This window comes from Hyla sarda, chromosome 4 (genome assembly GCF_029499605.1).
Source record: "Hyla sarda isolate aHylSar1 chromosome 4, aHylSar1.hap1, whole genome shotgun sequence".
NCBI lineage: Eukaryota > Metazoa > Chordata > Amphibia > Anura > Hylidae > Hyla > Hyla sarda.
The window spans coordinates 176,814,128-176,832,707 of record NC_079192.1 but is presented as its reverse complement, the minus strand read 5'-3'; the positions used below and the strand labels follow the sequence as shown (position 1 = coordinate 176,832,707).

The 18,580-nt window shown below is 45.3% G+C and overlaps 1 protein-coding gene across 4 annotated transcripts in view; it reads left to right on the top strand.

Moving 5' to 3' along the window:
• The window catches only part of CA12 (carbonic anhydrase 12), a 153,320-nt gene that overhangs the window by 33,546 nt on the left and 101,194 nt on the right, over positions 1 to 18,580 (top strand). The gene's annotated exons all lie outside the window — the stretch shown is intronic.

The following is an 18,580-nucleotide window of genomic DNA, read 5'->3' as shown; positions in this document are numbered from 1 at the left end:
TGATAATGGGCCTGGGGGAGAGAGAATAATGGCGGTGATGATAATGATTGGGGGGGGCAGGGGATAATGATGCTTGTGATACTGATGATGATGATGTGCCCGGGGGAGAGGGAATAATGGCAGTGATGATGATGATTGGGGGGGGGCGGGGTTAATAGTGCTTGTGATACTGATGATGATGGGCCTGGGGGATGATGATGATGATGGGCCTGGGGGAGAGAGAATAATGGTCGTGGTGATGATGATTGGGGGGGTTAATGGTTGGTGCTTGGGATACTGATGATGATGATGGGCCTGGGGGAGAGGGAATAATGGTGGTGGTGGTGATGATGATTGGGGGGGGTTAATGGTGTTTGTGATACCGATGATGATTATGATGGGCCTTGGGGAGAGGGAATAATGGTGGTGATGATGATGATGATGGGGCGGGGGGGGGGGGGCAGGGGTTAATGGTGCTTGTGATAATGATAATGGTGATGATGGGCCTGGGGGCGAGGGAATAATGGTGATGGTGGTGATGATTGGGAGGGAATGGAGCTTGTGATACTAATGATGATGGGCCTGGGGGAGAGGGAATAATGGTGGTGATGATGATGATTGGGGGGGTTAATGGTGCTTGTGATACTGATGATGGGCCTAGGGGAGAGGGAATAATGGTAGTGGTGATGATGATGATGATTGGGAAGGAATGGTGCTTGTGATACTGATGATGAGGATGATGATGTTGGGCCTGGGGGAGAGGGAATAATGGTGGTGGTGGTGATGATGATGATTGGGGGGGTTAATGGTGCTTGTGATACTGATGATTGGGGATGTCCCGATACCGATACTGGTATCAGTATCGGGGCCGATACTAGCCATTTGCATGGTATCGGGGACTCGTTTAATGTCCCTGATACCATGTCCGATACCTGGTTCCGCTCCACTGCCCCGTTCTCCCCTCCTCCCGTCCGTGTCATAGTGTTCCATGGAGGAGCATGTGACACACACGTCAATCCGCCTCCTCCCCTGCGCCCAGCGTAACGCTACGGAGGAAGCAGAGTGACGTATATGTCACATGCTCCTCCATAGGACGTCATCGGGAGGACGGGAGAACGGGACAGTGGAGCGGCAGCACCCGACAGAGGATAGCCACAGGTGAGCTGTCTGTAACGAGGGGGCTGCTACTAATGTCTACAGGGGGGGCCTGCTGTTACTGTCTAAAGGGGGGCCCTACTGTCTACAGGGGGAGGGGGGGCTGCTGTCTAAACGGGGGGCCCTGCTGCTGTCGTCCAAATGGGGGACCCTGCTGCTGCTGTCTAAAGGGGGGCCGTGCTGTCTAAAGGGGGAGGGGGGGCTGCTGTCTAAACTGGGGGCCCTGCTGCTGCTGTCTAAAGGGGGGGCCCTGCTGCTGCTGTCCAAATGGGGGGCTCTGCTGCAGTCTAAAGGGGGGCCCTGCTGCTGCTTTCTAAAGGTGGGGCCTGCTGCTGTTTAAATGGGGGCCCACTGTCTAAATGGGGGTCTGTGGTCTACAGGGGGGGCTGCTACTAATGTCTACAGGGGGGGGGGGGGCGTGCTTCTGTTTACAAGGGGGGCTGCTGTCTACAGGGAGGGCTGCTACTAATGACTGCCGGGGGGCTGCTGCCAATGTCTGCAAGGGGATACTACCTCCTATTAAAGGTAATCTTACAGCAGAGTCACCTGCACTAACTTGAATTTATAGGTAGATAGGTCAGGTGACTCGGTTTCTACCGTTGCTCACCATGTGGTCATCGGTCTCACCACTAATGCTGATTCCCTGTTCTGTCCAATGGAGAAGAGAGAAATCTTGGCAGTCTCCATTGTACACAACAAGGAACCTACTTATCATACGGTAAGCAGCGCCAGAAACCGCATCACCATGCAATTCAGATTCCCTTTAACATAAAAGTACTCGTACTTGGTATCGGCGAGTACTAGAATTAAAGTATCGGTACTCGTACTTAAAAAAATGGTATCGGGACAACCCTCCTGATGATGATACCGATGATAGGCCTGGGGGAGAGGGAATAATGGTGATGATGATTGGGGGGGTTAATGGTGTTTGTGAAAATTTCCTCGGTGTGCCACGACCGAAAAAGGTTGGGTGACACTGCCCTACCCAAACAGTCCCAAATGTATTATGGCTCTGCTCACCGTTGCATTGTGGTCTCCGTTTGTAAAATCACAATACATTAACGGAAGCCGTTAGAGAATTGATACCAACAGACCACACTGACCCGTAATAAGGTTTTTTAGGGTCTATTGTGGTTTCTGTCATTTTGACGGGAAGAATGGCAGTGCTATTCTTCCTGTCAAATCTGACAGTATCTGTAATGGTGGCTTCTAGAGATGAGCGAAGTTACAGTGATTCGATTCGTCACAAACTTCTCGTCTCGGCAGTTACTGACTTTAGCCTGCATAAATTAGTTCAGCTTTCAGGTGCTCCGGGGGGCTGGAAAAGGTGGATACAGTCCTAGGAGAGAGTCTTATAGTTTTACTATGTTCACTTCATCTGCCCTTTAACACTCATCTCATAATGATTGATTCCTTATTACCTTCCACCCTGAAGAAGGACAAGCAGCTAGAAAGTCTTGACCAAGTTAAGTCCTAATCTCTCTTTATCAGTGAACATGTACTGACCTTTATAAAACACAAACAGGTTTAGTTGGGGAAAAAACATGTTCACTGTAGCCATAATACCCCTCAAGTTATTACAAGCATCTCAAGGTGATCTATGTGTTTCTTATGTTTTTTTTTTTTTTACAAGGCATTATGTAACAGTTTTACAACTAGGAGTACGGTATATAGAAGCAAAAGCATGGGGCTTCTCCTTCTTAACCTTTTGTCTGCTGGTTTTGTTTGTAGCAGGCTTAAGGTTTAACATTCACAAAAAATATAGGGAAGGGGGTTTATTATCATACTCATGTAAGTTTTTTTTTTTGCTTTGAAAAGTTGCAAATATTTGCACACAGGCCATTTTCACACTTCCCTGACTGTTGTTGCTACTGGAAAAGTGGACGGCTTTTGCTATAAGAGTAGGGCCTCAGCAGCCCAGCAGGTTTATTATATTTTAGGCCAGTTACTGTCATAAATTACAGCAGATAGAAGCTGGTGTAGATAAAAAATAAAAAGATATTGGAAAGTGCAGATTTAGTATTACATCGTGCACCTCATTAAGTGAACCTCATCTAGCGTACCTTGCACCAGTGGGCTTATACTTATAAGGTCACGCCCCCTCCCATAGACATGAATGCAAGGGGCGTGGTGTGACATCACGAGGGGGTGTGGTGTCACATCATGACCACGGCCTCCCAGCCAGACGTTCTGAACATTAATGTTCAGAATGTTGGGTGTTGCGGGGAAATCGCGGGGGATACCAGAAGACTCCCGGGATCAGACATCTTAGGGGATAAGATGCCTAGGGGCGGAGTACCCCTTTAAAGGAGATCTCTGGTGAAAATGAACTTGTCTCCTATCCACAGGATAGGGGAAAAGTAGCTGATCGCAGGTTGTCCGACCGCTGGGGTCCCCCCGCGATCACCGAGACAGGTCCCGGCACACAGTGAGGAGCGCGTACTGCAGCTGGAAAGCACTCCATTAATTTCTATGGGAGCGCAAAAAAGACCCCAGTAGAGCTTTCAGCATCATTGGCGCTCCCATGGGGCCCCCCACGATCAGCTACTTATACCCTATCCTTTCTTTGGGATACTTCTATAACTCCCTAAGGCTAAGTTTCCACTTGTTTTTTTTTCTGGCAGTTTTTGGAAAACTGCCACTGCAGTTTCTGAGCCAAAGTCAGAAGTGGATCCATAAGGGAGGAGAAGTGTAAGTCCTTCCTTTATATGTCCTATTTCTTTTGAATACACTTCTGGCTTTGACTCAAAAACTGCAGTGGCAGTTTTCTAAAAACTGCCAGAGAAAAAACCAAGTGGAAACTTAGCCTAAGGGTATGTTCACACTGAGGAATTGGAGAGGAATTTCCACGAGTAATTCTGCTCGCTTTTTCCTCTCCAATTCATTCAGCAGTGAAAATCCCCATAGAGCTGTGCAGAATTTCTGCCCCTTAGTTCACACTGAGGAATTTCCTCAAGCAGAATTCTGACGAGGAAGTCTGTTCTGCTTGAAGAAAGAACATGTTCTTTCTTTCAGGCGGAATCAGCGTCTTAGGCTAGGTTCAGACTATGGAATCTCCGGGCAGAAAATTTCCGCCCGGAGATTCCGAGTTCCGCCTGCACCGACTGAATTAGTCGGCGCTAGGACCGCGCAGACACTGCATTCTCCTATAGACTTCTATGTGTTCCCTAGGATTTCCGCCTGAAGAAAGAGCAACCCCTTTCTTCAGGCGGAAATTTTCTAGCGGATTTTTCATCCGGATTTTCCGCTTCACAAATTCCGAAGTGGGAATTTGTGAACGGAAAACCATTCACTACACTATGCATTATAGTAAGCGGAATTTCTGCCGGAAATTTCAAAGCGAAAATTCCGGCGGAAATTCCGTAGTCTGAACCTAGCCTTAGGCTAGGTTCAGACTACGGAATCTCCAGGCAGAAAATTTCTGCCGAGTGCGGCCAACGCCGGCTGAATCAGTCGGCGCTAGGACCGCGCGGACACTGCAGTCTCCAATAGACTGCAATGTGTTCCGCGCGGATTTCCGCCTGAAGAAAAAGCACCACATTTCTTCAGGCGGAAATTTCGAAGCGGATTTTCCGCTTCACAAATTCCGAAGTGTGAATTTGTGAACGGAAACCCATTTATTACACTAGACATTTTAGCAAGCAAAATTTTGGACGAAAATTTTACGACTGAATTTCTGTCGGAAATTCCGTAGTCTGAACCTAGCCTTACTCCCATAGAGATCAATGTTAATTTTTTGTTTCCAGTCAGAATAATTTCCACGCGGAATTGGTGCGGAATTGGTGTGGAATTGTCACGGAATTTCCGCATGAAAAAAAAAGATAATATATATATTATACTCTTCTCCTCCTCCGCTTGAAATTTTCATTTCCGCGTGTGGAATTCCGCTCGAATTCTGCTCGAATTCCGCTCCAATGCCGCGCAAAATTCCGCGCACAATCTCTGTGACAATATTTTGAGGCAGAAGATTTCTGCTTGATTTCCGCCCCAATTCCTCAGTGTGAACATACCCTAAGGACAATATTTATGTCCATACCCTAAGGACAATATTTATGTCCATTGCCCGCTCCCGTTGTATGAAGCATGCTCAGGAGCTGAGCGCGCTTCATACCCGGTGGGTCCCGGTTGCTATCAGCTAAAGTTACAGAATTTTGGTTTCACCATAGATTTTGTGGTGAAATGATTGATTTAATTACAAAGCACAAAAAACAAGCCCTAATATCAATCTGTAGGTGGAAAATTGAAAGCATCATGAATTTTAGAAGGTGAGGTGGAAAATTTGAAAGTGCAAAAATAAAAAAAACTGTGGTCCTTAAAGGAGACGTCCCATGCCTGATAAGTACAGAAATAGGGGATAGGGGATAAGTTTTAGATCGCAGGGGGGAGGGGTCAGAGCCCCTGCTCTCCCACAGAGTGGCACGTCACGACCTCCGGCCGAAGCGGGGGCCGCCACGCCCCCTCCAAATATCTCTATGGGAGAGCTGAAGAAAGCCGAATTGCAATGGGTCACGGCAGGTGGTGGATCCTCTGGCACCTGTGTGGATGAGGACGTGAGCCACGCCAGGGAGCAGAGTCTAAGGTGCCACTGGTTTTCACCAGAGCCCGCCGCAAAGCTGGATGATCTTGCTGCGGCAGGCGGGGCACACAGGTCGCTACCCCCGGCACGACTCGTCCACACAGGTAGCTGGTAGGTGGCGTGGCACAGAAGGAGACAATGGCAAGATGGCATAAGGTCAGGGCAGGTAACACAGGTGCAGGGTAGGTAAGGTAGCAAGGAACAGGTACACGGTAATAGGGACACAGGACTTTCACTATGGCACTAGGCAACCTAAGATCCGCCAGGGAAACAAGGGAGGAGCTGATATTTAAGGACAGGGGACAGGTGTAGACAAAAGAACAGGACTATAGGTACACTACTGTGGTAGATGTAAACAATGACATAAGCTAACCCTCAAAACTGATGTAAAATTGAGACATTATCCAGTATATCCTTATATGAAGGACAAACCTGAGCCCGCACACCAACCCCAAGGTTTCTCAAGTGGTACAGGACCTAACGCTAACCTACCCGTGCCAGATAAGCCAAAAAAAGGAACCAAATTAAAGCAGCATTAGGTCAAACTTGTTGTTTAATGTTTAAAGTTTATACTAATGCACCTTTTTATCATATTGGGTAACATTAAGATTTCACCTGTGTGGCGGCAATATATTAGCCAACCAGGGTCGGGCTTGTAGCCTGTCTCCTCCCTCCCATTGTATGTGTGCTCAGTCACACTGGAGGTAACCAGGGAGCAGTCTACAAGTCGGACCTAATGCTGCTGTAATTTGGTTCCTGGTTTTGCTTATCTGGCACAGGTTGGTTAGTGTTAGGTCCCGTACCACTTGAGAAACCTTGGCGTTGGTGTGCGGGCTCAGGTATGTCCTTCATATAAGGATATACTGGCTAATGTCTCAATTTTACATCAGTTTTTGAGGTTAGCTAATGTCATTGTTTACATCTACCACAGTAGTGTACCTATAGTACTGTTCTTTTGTAAAGACACATGCACACATTTATCTGGTGTAGGATGTCATTCTGGTACTTGTAACCATCTACAGGCATCCTCCATTGTATGCATATTATGCTGGGGATCGCCCATAGCAATGGACCACAAGTGCAGGACCTCCACCCCAGCATAGGTGCACCACTGCACTTGGGGTTGAGCACCTCCTGCCATTTCAGACCACGTCAATGTAGTTGTTTAATGACAGGTGTAGACGCTTGATTGATAGAGCACTGGCCCTTTAAGTGAAAGAGCTCCGGCGCGCATGCGCCCTAGGAGGGCTGCAAGGTCACGGAGAGGCGGAAGATGAGGGAGGTGAGTGACTGGCTGGGATGCGATTCCCAGCCCCGCCGGCAGTGGGGACATAAGCAGAGAGTGCTCACGGCCGGAGCGCAGGTGTTACATGAATGGGTCTCCCATAGAGATATATGGAGGGGGCATGGCAGCCCCCGCTTCGGTCATGATGCGCCACTCTGTGGGAGTCGGGGCTCCGTACAGATGATCAGACCACCCACAATCTAAAAATCGATCTAAAAATCCTGCGGATAGGGATACGATTTTCTGTACTGATCGGGCAAGGAACTTCTTCTTTAAGGGGGTTAAGACCAGAGTGTGAAATGTTGGTCTAACAAAGTAAATCTGCCCCATAGTCTAAAACAATAAATTTTATTGGCACAGTATTGACAAGTGATGTCAATAATTGCAATTAAACACCTGAATGTGTGAACATACACGCTTACGAGGGGTTCTGCTGTAGCCATAATTGTTGCCATTTACCCTTTAGGTGATGTCCAGTGTTTGTCAATGTATTGATCTTTATGAGCAATCAAAGGATTGCTCATACAAGTTCCCGAGGGAAACTAAAGAAATATAAAAAAAAGTTAAAGGGGTAGTCCGGCTTTAGACATTTTATCCCCTATCCAAAGGATAGGGGATAAGATGTCTGATGCAGGGGGCCCGTTGCTGGGACCCCACGATCTTCCTGCAGCATCCGCGTCATGTGTGGAGCTGCGTGCCGAGTTTTCAGGACTGGAGACGTGATGTAACGCCCCCATCATTACGTCACGCCCCCTCCCTTCATGTCTATGGGAGGGGGCGTAACTGTGTGAGCGGATAAAATGTCTAAAGCCAGAATACCCCTTTAAACATTTTTTTAAATATTTAAAATATCACCCCATAATAAAAATTCTAACCCCCCCCCCAAAAAAAAAATACATCATTGATATTGCTGCATACAGAAATGTCTGAGCTATTAAAATATAAAATCATCGAAACCGCATGGTTAATGGTGTAAAAGAAACATTGTCAGAATAAGACAATGTTTAGCATTTGTAAAAAAAAAATAAAGGTAGTAAATAAAACAACAGCTATAAAAAATTGTAATCATACCGACCCACAGAATAAAGATAACTATTTAAATTTATCATTAACCACTTAGGAACCCGGGGCGTTCCTGTACGCCCGTGGGAATTTCGGTCCCCGCCCGGGGTGACTGCTGGTATCTATCAGCAGGCACCCCGGGCAAACCCCTGGGGGGGGTCCTGAGCCCCCCCCCCCCCCCATGCCAATTCAGACCGGCCGTTCTGGCTCAATCAGGTCTCTGGTGACCCGGAAAAAAGGGTGACAGCCCCATTCACCCTAATCTAGCAGGAGTGATGTGGCACGGGTGCCACCTCACAATCATGTGATTGTTCGGTCAAAACGACCGACCAATCACTGTCCTGCTGGGGGGTGATCGAGATCTGGGCCGGTGGGGGTCTCTTACCTCCCTGGTCCAGTGGGGGTCCCCTCAGGAGCGGCGGTCCCTGTGGCAGCAGTGGCTGCAGGATACAGCAGGAGGTAGGGCCGGTTCACCTCCTGCTGTTGCTTAGCAACAACTCTCAGCATGCACAGGCAAAGGGCATGCTGGGAGTTGTAGTTTTGCAACAGCTGGAGTTCCAACTACAACTCCCAGCATGTCCTTTGGTAGTTTGTGCATGCTGGGGTTTGTAGTTATGCAACAGCTGGAGGCATATTTTTTCTATTAAAAAGTGGGCATCTAGCTGTTGCATAACTACAACTCCCAGCATGTACAGACTACCAAAGGGCATGCTGGGAGTTGTAGCAGTGTGCCTCCAGCTGTTGCAAAACTACAACTCTCAGCATGCCCTTCGACTGTCAATGCATGCTAAGTGTGGCAGTTTTGCAACAGCTGGAGACACATTGGTTGTGAAACAAAGTTTGTTTCCTAACTCAGTGTTTGGCAACCAGTGTTTCACAACCAGAGACTGTACATACTGGGAGTTCTAGTTTTGCAACAGCTGGAGGCACACTGGTTGTGAAACACTGAGTTAAGTAACAAACTGTCAGTGATGCGCAACCAATGTGCTTCCAGCTGTTGCATAACTACAACCCCCACCATGTATGGTCTGTCAGTGCATGCTGGGAGTTGTAGTTTTGCAACAGCTGGAGGTATGACCCCCTACCCCCCCCCCCCCCCCCCCCCCCATGGGAATGTACAGGGTACATTCACACGGGTGGGTTTACAGCGAGTGTTTTGCTGCAAGTTTCAGATGCGGCAAATTTTCCACCGCAGCTCAAATTCCCAGCAAGAAACTCGTTGTAAACCCCGCCTGTGTCAATGTACCCTAAAAACTCTACACTACACTAACACATAGTAACGGGTAAAACACTACATATACACATACCCCTACCCAGTCCCCTCATCTCCCCCCCCCCCCCCAATAAAAATAAGTCTTGTACGGCACTGTTTCCAAAACAGAGCCTCCAGATGTTGAAAGACAACAACTCCCTGTATTGCCGGACAGCCACTCACTGTCAAGGCATGCTGGGAGTTTTGCAACAGCTGGAGACACCCTGTTTGGGAAACACTGCCTTAGGGTATTTTGGTGGCAGATGCAAATCCCCAAAATAGGCCTCAAAATTGTGCTCTCTCACTTCGGAGGCCTGTCGTATTTCAAGGAAATAGTTTAGGGCCACATATGGGGTATTTCTGTACTCGGGAGAAATTGCATTACAAATTTTGGGGGTCTTTTTCTCCTTTTACCCCTTATGAAAAGGTAAAGTTGGGGTCTACACCAGCATGTTAGTGTAAACATTTTTATTTTTTTACACCAACATGCTGGTGTTACCCCATACTTTAAATTTTCACAAGCGGAAAAAGGAAAAAAAGACCCCCAAAATTTGTAACGCAATTTCTCCTAAGTAAAGAAATATATGTGGGTGTAAAATGCTCTGCAGATGTACAACAAGGCTCAGGAGTGATTTTACAGTGGTTCTGACATAAACGCAAAACAATAAACAATGGAAACAACACCCCTCATGGAAGGTAACAAGGGTATAGTGAGCCTTAACACCCCACAGGTGTTTGACAAATTTTCGTAAAAGTTGGATGTGAAAATGAAAAAAAATATTTAACAAAAATGCTGGTGTTACCCTAAATTTTACATTTTCACAAGGTAGAATACGAAAAAAAGTCCCCCAAAATTTGTAACCCCATTTTGTATGAGTAAGAACATACCCCATATGTGGATGTAAAGTGCTCTGCTGGCGCACTACAATGCTCAGAAGAGAAGCAGCGCCATTGGGATTTTGTAGAGAGAATGTGTCCCAAATTGAAGGCCAAGTGTGTTTACAAAGCCTTCATGGTGCCAGAACAGTGCCCCCCCCCCACATGTGACCCCATTTTGAAAACTACACCCCTCACGTAATGTAATAAGGGGTACAGTGAGCATTTACGCCCCACAGGTGTCTGACAGATTTTTTTGAACAGTGGTCCGTGAAAATGAAAAATTACATTTTTCATTTGCACAGCCCACTCTTCTAAAGATCTGTCAAATGCAAGTGGGGTGTAAATGCTCACTGCACCCTTTATTAAATTCTGTGAGGGGTGTAGTTTCCAAAATGAGGTCACATGTGGGGGGTCCACTGTTCTGGCACCACGGAGGGCTTTGTAAACGCACATGGCCCCCGACTTCTATTCCAATCAAATTCTCTCTCCCACAGCTCAATGTCGCTCCTTCTCTTCTGAGCATTGTAGTGCGCCAGCAGAACATCTTACATCCACACATGGGGTATTTCCATACTCAGAAGAAATGGGGTTACAAATTTTGGGAGGCTTTTTCTCCTATTATCCCTTGTGAAAATGAAAAATTTGGGGTAACACCAGCATTTTTAGTGAAAAAAAATCTAATATTTCATTTTCACATCCAAATTTAGCACAAATTTGTCAAACACCTGTGGGGTGTTAAGGCTCACCGTACCCCTTGTTGCGTTCCTTGAGGAGTGTAGTTTCCAAAAAAATGTGCCATGGGGGATATTTATCAAAGCTGTCTATGTCCCGCATCAATAAAGACCAAACTACAGAGTGTTTGGCTGGTCTATTGTGCGCCTAATTTATCAAATGGCTCACGGCTCTTGATAAATTCTGTGCACAGACTTCATGATCTATGCTTTAGTCTATATTTAAATCTGCTCCAACATGGTCTGACATTTCAGCGTACTTTCAGCCGATGCGACTTGTCGCTGAAAAGTCGCTTTTGATAAATTCAGCACCAATGAGTTTTTCAATGCATTTCAGTCTAAAATAGACTAGCTTGCATCATGTTCTAAAAATCCTCTAGAACAAAAGTCGCAGAAAAGTTGCACATATTTAGACTGCGACTTTCTGTGCGACAAATTTAGACAGGCAAAAACCTCCCCTCATGTGTTTTTTTTTTTTTTTTGTTTGCTGTTCTGGCAACACAGGGGCTTCCTAAATGCGACATGCCCCCCAAAAATCATTTCAGCAAAATTTGCTTTCCAAAAGCCAAATGTGAATCCTTCTCTTCTGAACATTGTAGTTCGCCGCCAGAGCATTTTACGTCCACACATGGGGTATTTGCATACTCAGTAGATATGGGGTTACAAATTTTGGGGGGCATTTTCTCCTATTACCCTAGCATTTTAGTGAAAAAAATAATAATTTACAGATCCAACTTTTACGAAAAGTCGTCAAACACCTGTGGGGTGTTAAGGCTCACTTTACCCTTTGTTACGTTCCTTGAGGGGTGTAGTTTCAGAAATTGTTTAACATGTGGGTTTTTTTTTTCTGTTCTGGCACCATAAGGGCTTCTTAAATGTGACATGCCCCCCAAAAACCATTTCAGAAAAACTCACTTTCCAAAATCCCACTAGTGCATCCACAGAGCACTTGACATACACATATGAGGTATTTCCTTACTCGAGAAAAATTAGGTTACAAATTTTAGGAAGATTTCTCTCCTTTTACCCCTTGTAAAAATTTAAAAACTGGGTCTACAAGAACATGCGAGTGTAAAAAATGAAGTTTTGAATTTTCTCCTTCAATTTGCTGCTATTCCTGTGAAACACCTAAAGGGTTAACAAACTTTTTGAATGTCATTTTGAATACTTTGAGGGGTGCAGTTTTTATAATGGAGTCATTTATGGGGTATTTCTAATATGGTATTTCTAATATTCGATTTTGAATTTTTTTTGGGAAAATTGCTGCTGAACTTTGAAGCCCTCTGATGTCTTCCAAAAGTAAAAACATGTCAACTTTATGTTAAAATCATAAAGTAGACATATTGTATATGTGAATCAATATATCATTTATTTGGAAGGTCCATTTTCCTTATAAGCCGAGAGCTTCAAAGTAAAAAAAAAAATTCCAAATTTTAAATTTTTTCATAACATTTTTGAATTTTTCATCAAGAAATGATGCAAGTATCGATGAAATTTTACCACTAACATAAATTAGAATATGTCACGAAAAAACATTCTCGGAATCAGAATGAAAAGTAAAAGCATCCCAGAGTTATTAATGCTTAAAGTGACAGTGGTCAGATGTGCAAAAAATGTCCGGGTCCTTAAGGTGAAAATGGGCTGGGTCCTTAAGAGGTTAAAGGGGCACTCCACTGGAAAACATTCATTATTTTTTTTTTTTAAATCAACTGGTGCTAGAAAGTTAAACAGATTTGTAAATTACGTCCATTTAAAAATCTTAACCCTTCCAGTACTTATCAGCTGCTGTATGTTCCAGAGGAAGTTCTTCTCTATTTGAATTTCCTTTCTGTCTGACCACAGTGCTCTCTGCTGACACCTCTGTCCATTTTAGGAATTATTTAGAGTAGGAGAAAATTCCCATAGCAAACCTCTCCTGCTCTTGACAGTTCCTAAAATCGACAGAGGTGTCTGCAGAGAGCACTGTGGTCAGAAGGATTAAAATTTTTTAAATAGAAGTAATTTACAAATCTGTTTAACTTTCTGGCACCAGTTGATTTAAAAAAAAAAAAATATCCCAGTGGAGTAACCTTTAAGTACATTGTGTAATTTTTTATTTCACCCCACAATTAATATATTTTTCAGTTTTATCATACATTGTGTTATTATTATTATACAGTACAACTGGTCCTGCATAAAAACAATCTCTCATGGTTATGTGGATGGAAAAAGGAAAGTTATGGCTTTTACAAGGTTAAGAGGAGAAAACAAAACCCCAAAAATGTAATTATCTTGGTCGTTAAGGGGTTAATAATTATCGTGGCTATTATATTTATTGAAAAAGTTAATTGCTGCAAACTCATGAAGTATGGGAGAAGTTTGTGTTAGTAGCATTTCATGTTTAGTCTCTGTTCTGTCATGATTATTTGTTTTTACAAAAACATGTGAACGTGCTCTTGCCATGACAACAGGTGAGTGACATGTCCATAAGTTATGGTATACAATGTTCAGCTCTGGAAACAGGATGCCAATGTAAACTGTTAACCCCTTAAGGACATGCACTGGGACTTAAAGGGGTACTCCGGTGGTCAACATGTTTTTCCTTTTTTGACTTACCCTTTTTGCTTTGTTTAGCCTACTCTATTTCCGTTCTTTGTTGTCTTTTTATTCCCCACTTTGTTTTCCTATCTTTGCTTCTATTTCCTGTTTCTTGCTGTGCTGAAAACTACAAATCCCAGCATGCCACATGCCTTGCTGGTTTGGGGCTGCTCCTTTTTTTTGTTTGTTTGTTTGTTCCGCCCTTTACCCACCCTACTATTTTCCCGGGTCAGACCCCTTATACACAGCACACTAATATAATCAGCCTTGGTTGGGATACACTGTCATACACACACAAAAGGGACTACAACTCCCAGCATATGTCATTCAGGAGTCTTCAGTCTGTGGTATAACACCAGCATGCTGCCTCTGTAGTCTCCTGGGGGTTGTAGTTCACCACACCTCTGTAGGGCATACACCAGTGTTTCCCAACCAGCGTGCCTCCAGGTGTTGCAAAACTACAACTCCCAGCATGCCCTGACAGCCTTTGGGCATGCTAGGAGTTGTAGTTTTGCAACAGCTGGAGGCTCACTGGTTGGGAAACACTGGTGTAACATGATGTGTATGCTGAATAGGCTAGAACAGTGTTTCCCAACCAGTGTGCCTCCAGCTGTTGCATATCTACAACTCCCAGCATGCCCAAAGTCTGTTGGGGCATGCTGGGAGTTGTAGTTTTGCTACAGCTGGAGGCACACTGGTTTGTAAACACTAGCATACACACACACACAACAGGGACTACAACTCCCAGCATGTGTCATTCAGGAGTCCCCCCCTCCCCCTTCACATATAGGGGGAGATTTATCAAAACCTGTGCAGAGGAAAACTTGCCCAGTTGCCCATAGCAACCAATCAGATTGCTGCTTTCATTTTTCTGAAGGCCTGTGAAAAATGAAAGAAGCAATCTGATTTTTTTCCTCTGCACAGGTTTTGATAAATCTCCCCCATAGAGATCGTTCCCAGTATGAGATTTATTCCCCTGCAGTCCATACATCCCCAGCCCGTGCACTTATCTTCTCTGTGAGGTCCTTCTCCTGTGCAGACCTGCGTCCTTAGAATACAGAGCAGGGGGGAGGGGAGGGGATGTGTACTCTGGATGAGATGAGATGAGGGGCGTGGCTTATTTCTCATGCAGACAGAGAAAAAAAAAAAAAAAGCTGTGACATCTTGTCCACAACAGACTCAGAACTGTGGACAACAGTAAAAGAAAACCCTCTGAACTACAGAACTTCCTGCCCAACAAACAGGTAAGAAAAACACATACATGCTGCCAAAACATATAACACATGTATATTGCAAAAAAAAAAAAAAACTTACAAAAGATGCCATATAGTAAAAAAAATTAACCACCGGAGTAACCCTTTAAAGCACAAGGATGTACATTTACTTCCTGTAAATGAAGCTAGTTAAAGGAGTACTCGTGAATAAGAAAATTGTACTCCATACTGCCAGCAGTAAAAAAATAAAGAGGTACATACATACCTTCCTTCGCTCCCCCGGTGCCTCTGGTAACACGCTCCAGTCTCCGCCGCGATTCTTTTCCTGGTTGCCGGTGGTCGGCGAGACATACTGCGCTCAGCCAATCACCGGCCGCAGCGAAGTCCTGACTCGGCCGGAGATAGGCTGAGTGGCAGTGTGACGTTTTCGGCCCTGGCAGCAGGTGTCGGGGAGGAAAACGTCACACTGCCGCTCAGCCTATCGCCGGCTGAGTCGGAACTTCGCTGCGGCCGGTGATTGGCTGAGCGCAGTATGACACGACGACCACCCGCAACCAGGAAGAGGATCGTGGTGGAGACTGGAGCGGGTTACCAGAGGCACCGGGGGTGCGAAGGAAGGTATGTATGTACCTCTTTATTTTTTTACTGCTGGCAGTATGGAGTAAAATTTTCCTATTCTGGAGTACTCCTTTTAAGGAGCTTCATTCACATCAATCATGGCAAGTCCTGGCTGCTACCCGCAAGGGATGGCGGACATTGGCGATTGCACTGATGTCAGCCATTAATCCCTCAGATGCTGTGATCAATACTGATTATTTTAATACTTTAAAAAAAATATATAACTACCTGCACCAAAACTAGTATGTTTAAAATTGTCATCTTCTGACCCCAATAACTTTTTATTAGTTAACTTGTATTTTAATAGTTTGGAATTTAATAGTTTGGACAATAGTTTCCACGTGGCGGTACCACATATGATTATTTTAATCTTTTATTACATTATTTTAACCCCTTAAGGACCCAGCCCATTTTCACCTTAAGGACCCGGGCATTTTTTGCACATCTGACCACTGTCACTTTAAGCATTAATAACTCTGGGATGCTTTTACTTTTCATTCTGATTCCGAGATAGTTTTTTCGTGACATATTCTACTTTATATTAGTGGTAAAATTTTGTTGATACTTGCATCATTTCTTGGTGAAAATTTTTTTTTTTTATTGAAAATTTTACATTTTTTTAACTTTGAAACTCTCTGCTTATAAACAAAATGGACGCCCAAATAAATTATCAATTGATTCAAATATACAATATGTCTGCTTTATGTTTGCATCATACAGTTTACATGTTTTTACTTTTGGAAGACATCAGAGGGCTTCAAAGTTCAGTAGCAATTTTCCAATTTTTCACAACATTTTCAAAATCAGAATTTTTCAGGGACCAGTTCAGTTTTGAACTGGATTTGAGGTGCCTTCATATTAGAAATACTCCATAAATGACCCCATTATAAAAACTGCACCCCTGGAAGAATTCAAAATGACATTCAGAAAGTGTGTTACCCCTTAAGGTGTTTCACAGGAATAGTAGCAAAGTGAAGGAGAAAACTCAAAATCTAAATTTTTTACACTTGCATGTTCTTGTAAACCCAGTTTTTGAATTTTTACAAAGGGTAAAAGGAGAGAAATCACCCTAAAATGTGTAACCCAATTTCTCTCGAGTAAGGAAATACCTCATATGTGTATGTCAAGTGCTCTGTGGGTGCACTAGAGGGCTCAGAAGGGAAGGAGCGACAATGGGAGAGTGAGTTTTTCTGAAATGGTTTTTGGGGGGCATGTCACATTTAGGAAGCCCCTATGGTCCGAGAGCAGCAAAAAAACATATGGCATACTATTTTGAAAATTACACCCCTTAAGGAATGTAACAAGGGGTACAGTGAGCCTTAACACCCCACAGGTGTTTGATGACTTTTCGTTAAAGTTGGATGTGTAAATTAATTAATTTATTTTTTTCACTAAAATGCTGTTTTTGCCCCAAATTTTACATTTTTACAAGGGATAATAGGAGAATTTGTAGCCACATCTCTTCTGAGTATGGAAATACCCCATGTGTGGACATTAAATGCTCTGCTGGCGCACTACAATGCTCAGAAGAGAAGGAGCACCATTGATCTTTTGGAGAGAGAAATTGGTTGGAATAGAAGGGGGCCTTGTGCGTTTATAAAGCTCCCTGTGGTGCCAAAACTGTGGATCCCCCACATATGACCCCATTTTGGAAACTACACCCCTCACAGAATTTAATAAGGGTTGCAGTGAACATTTACACCCTACTGGCGTTTGACAGGTCTTTGGAACAGTGGGCTGAGCAAATGAAAAATTCCATTTTTCATTTTCATAGACCACTGTTCCAAAAATCTGTCAGACACCTGTGGGTGTAAATGCTCACTGTACCCCTTATAACATTCTGTGAGGGGTATAGTTTCCAAAATAGGGTCACATGTGGGTGGGTCCATTGTTCTGGCACTGTGGGGGCTTTGTAAACACACGTGGCTGTTACGCCGATCGCTCCGGGTCCTGCTCCTCCCCGGAGCGCTCGCGGCGTTAAACTTCTGTTAGTAGCGCCCCGGTCAGACTCGCTGACCAGGAGCGCTGCTCTGAGTTCCCTGGCGGGGATGCGATCTGCGCGGCAGGACGTGCCTGCCCGCGGGTCGAATCCCGTTCTGCTCACCTGCCCCGCCCTCCTTCCGTCCCATCCTGGCACGCACGGCCCCGCTCTCTAGGGCGCGCGCGCGCCGGCTCTCTGAAATTTAAAGGGCCAGTGCACCACTAATTGGTGCCTGGCCCAATCAAGTGCAATCACCTCCATTTCCTATATAAACCCACTTCCCCTTCCTGTGCTCGCCGGATCTTGTTGCCCTAGTGCCCTGAGAAAGTATTTTGTGTATCCCAAGCCTGTGTATCCAGACCCTTGCCGTTGCCCCTGACTACGACCCATTGCTGCCTGCCCTGACCTTCTGCTACGTCCGACCTTGCTCTTGCCTTGTCCATGTGTACCGCGCCTGTCTCAGCTGTCAGTGGGGTTGAGTCGCTATCGGGTGGAACGACCTGTGGGGTTACCTGCCGCTGCAAGTCCATCCCGCTTTGCGGCGGGCTCTGGTGAAAACCAGTAACCTCTTAAATTCCGTTCCCCTGGTACGGCCCACGCCATCACCTCACTGACACAGAGGATCCACCTCCAGTGTCCTCTCTACATACCAGTCCGGATCCTGACAGTGGCCTTCAAATCCGGACAAATTTTCTTGCCAAAAGCCCAATGGCGCTCCTTCTCTTCTGAGCATTGTAGTGCACCCGCAGAGCACTTTACATTCACATATGGGGTATGTTCTCACTCAGAAGAAATGGGGTTGCAAATTTTGAGGGGCTTTTTTTTCCTATTTTCCTTTGTGAAAATGAAAAATTTAGGGTAACAAGCATATTAGTTAACCCATTAACGACGCAGGACGTATATTTACGTCCTGCGCCGGCTCACGCGATATGAAGCGGGATCGCGCCACGATCCCGCATCATATCGCGTGGGTCCCAGCGCTAATCAACGGCCGGGACCCGCGGCTAATACCACACATCGCCGATCGCGGCGATGTGCGGTATTAACCCTTTAGAAGCGGCGGTCAAAGCTGACCGCCGCTTCTAAAGTGAAACTGAAAGTATCCCGGCTGCTCAGTCGGGCTGTTCGGGACCGCCGCGGTGAAATCGCGGCGTCCCGAACAGCTGATCGGACACCGGGAGGGCTCTTACCTGCCTCCTCGGTGTCCGATCGACGAATGACTGCTCCGTGCCTGAGATCCAGGCAGGAGCAGTCAACCGCCGATAATGCTG